A 2,666-nucleotide genomic window follows, 5' to 3' on the forward strand; every position below is an offset into this window, starting at 1 on the left:
TGGTTTCTTAAGTTCAGCGAAATGCCAAAACTAGTCATCTAACCCTTTAAAAGAAGAAACATATAGATATGTTAATCAAACAGCATGGAAAAAATAACTAATATTTCTTTTAGAAGAAATAGAGACATAATAAGAAAGATTACCAAGAAACTTATCTCTTTAGTAAGTCATGAATTTTTTTTTATTGAAACTTCTAATGATACATGGTGAATTTGATGGTGAATTTGACGTGGAGCTGAAAGGAAATGAAGGAGCATTTATTTTAAAAATTAGATGTGCTTTGAAGTTGAAGCTACGAGGGTTTTAGATTAATTTTAAAATTTAGATGTAGTTTAGATTTGAAAAATATCTTTTATATTCCATCATTTTCTATAAATTTTATTTCAATTTCGAAACATTATGATATTAGTTATGGATTTTCATTTAATTGAAATATTTTTAGTATTTTAAAAAAATAATTTTTTTATTTGTGATAGAATATTAATTAATGGTTTATATAAAATCAAATCAACTATTTATCAATGCATGTTAATTCTAGTATTAAAAGAAACAAAATTGATGAGAATCCCTCTATATTATGGCATAAGAGATTAGGTCACATCTCCATTAAAAAAATTAAAAGATTAATGAATGATGGAGTTTTAAAAACTTAGGTTTTCTACACGAGACTAAACAATTTTTTTCTCAAAACTTTGATAATAAAGAATTTGGGTGAAATCTTTTATGTCATTGACAAAGAGATTCACAAAAACAAGTCTCAAAAGATATTAAAACTATCTCAAAAGACTTGTATTGAATTTTATTTTTTTTTTAAGGTAGAGGATGTTAAATTATACATCTTTGTTAGCACTCATTGTTAAAATGAACAATATCAATAAGAATCAATACCCATAAAATGCATTGAAAATGTAACATCTCTAATTTTTATATCAACTTCTCATAACATATCAAGTTGTGGTTGTTGAAATTAGAGTAAATTTTTTTTATTTTTATCAAAATTTTAGCAGAGTTTCTTCTAATATACAATAATCTCAATATAAATTATGAAAATCATTCTCATTCATCAATCCAAATTATATGAAATCACATCATATTAATATCTTAACATAATCAATATATTACACTATTACAACAATGTAAAACTTGAATAATAAAGAAATGATATAAGATAAACATGATTATTACACAAATACAAGTTTTTCTCTAGTAAAACTTCAATTTCCGCATGATATTATGATTTATTGTTCATAAATAAAAAATTATGTTCAACTCTTTTCTATTAATTAGTACAGGGAAGTAATAACAAAAGTTCATTCTTGACAGCCTTATGAAAGTCCTGAAACAAGAATTAGTATAATAATAATACATTAATTTTTTTTAATATGGATTTATATTATTTCAAATAATTCTTAAAAAATCCATTCCTAATTATATCTCTTTCTTTACTTATACTTTGTTCTTTTTATTCTAATCATTCAAACAACAAACGTGATAATTTTTCACATCTCATTTCTTCTCCAATCTTTTTAGTTATTTTTCCTGGATAGCTTAGTAATTTAATTATCCTATTTCATAGTTGATTAATTCAATTAGTCATTATTTTAAATAGCTTAGTAATTTAATTATCCTATTTCATAGTTGATTAATTCAATTAGTCATTATTTTAAATAGCTTAGTAATTTAATTATCCTATTTCATAGTTAATTAATTCAATTAGTCATTACATAGTTATCCATAAATTAAATAAACTATCATGAATTCCAGAGTTTCTATTTAGAAGCTAATAATTCTGGCAATCACAATTGGATACTAATCAATCTGACAACTTTACTAAGTGTCAATTATCTAGGCATTCTATTTTAAAAGCCAATAATTTATGTAATCCTAATTGGATACTGATTAACCAAATAACCTTATCTAAATGGCAGTTATTTGAGGTTTTGATAATCTTAACTAGATACCAATCAATTCAACAATCTTATTCAAATACTAATTATTTGAGATTTTGATAATTTTAACTAGATACCAATCAATTCAATAACTTTACTCAAATGCCAATTATTCTGACAATTCTATTTGGAGGCCAATAATTTTATTAATTCCAACTGGATACCAATCAATCTAACAATTTTACTTGGGTGTCAATTATTTAATATTCCTGTTTGAAAACTAATAATTCTGATAATTCCAACTAGATATCAATAAGTCCATCAACCTTGCATGAATGTCAATTATACCAATATTCTAGTTTGGAAACCAATAATTCTATTTTTCAGCAAAAAAATTTTAGAATCATAGTAAAATCTTGAAATCAAAGAAAACAACAATTAATATTGAATTCTAAAAGAAAAAATAAGAGTTATTAAGGTGTTAAGCATCTACCTCAGGTATTGTATTTTATTGTTTGACTATTTATAATGATTATACATCTTTTGCATCCTTTTATATATCATCATAATCAGAATTATTTTTAATTCAATTTTTTTTTTAAAGTTTCATTTTTCAACTTTCAATAATTTTTATTTTTAAAGTTTCATTTTTCAACTTTCAATCAAGAGTCTTTTATTGTTTGACTATTTATAATGATTGTACATCTTTTACATCCTTTTATATATCATCATAATCAGAATTATTTTTAATTCAATTTTTTTTTTAAAGTTTCATTT

This window comes from Populus euphratica, unplaced genomic scaffold, assembly GCF_000495115.2.
Source record: "Populus euphratica unplaced genomic scaffold, PopEup_1.0 scaffold25.1, whole genome shotgun sequence".
Lineage (NCBI taxonomy): Eukaryota > Viridiplantae > Streptophyta > Magnoliopsida > Malpighiales > Salicaceae > Populus > Populus euphratica.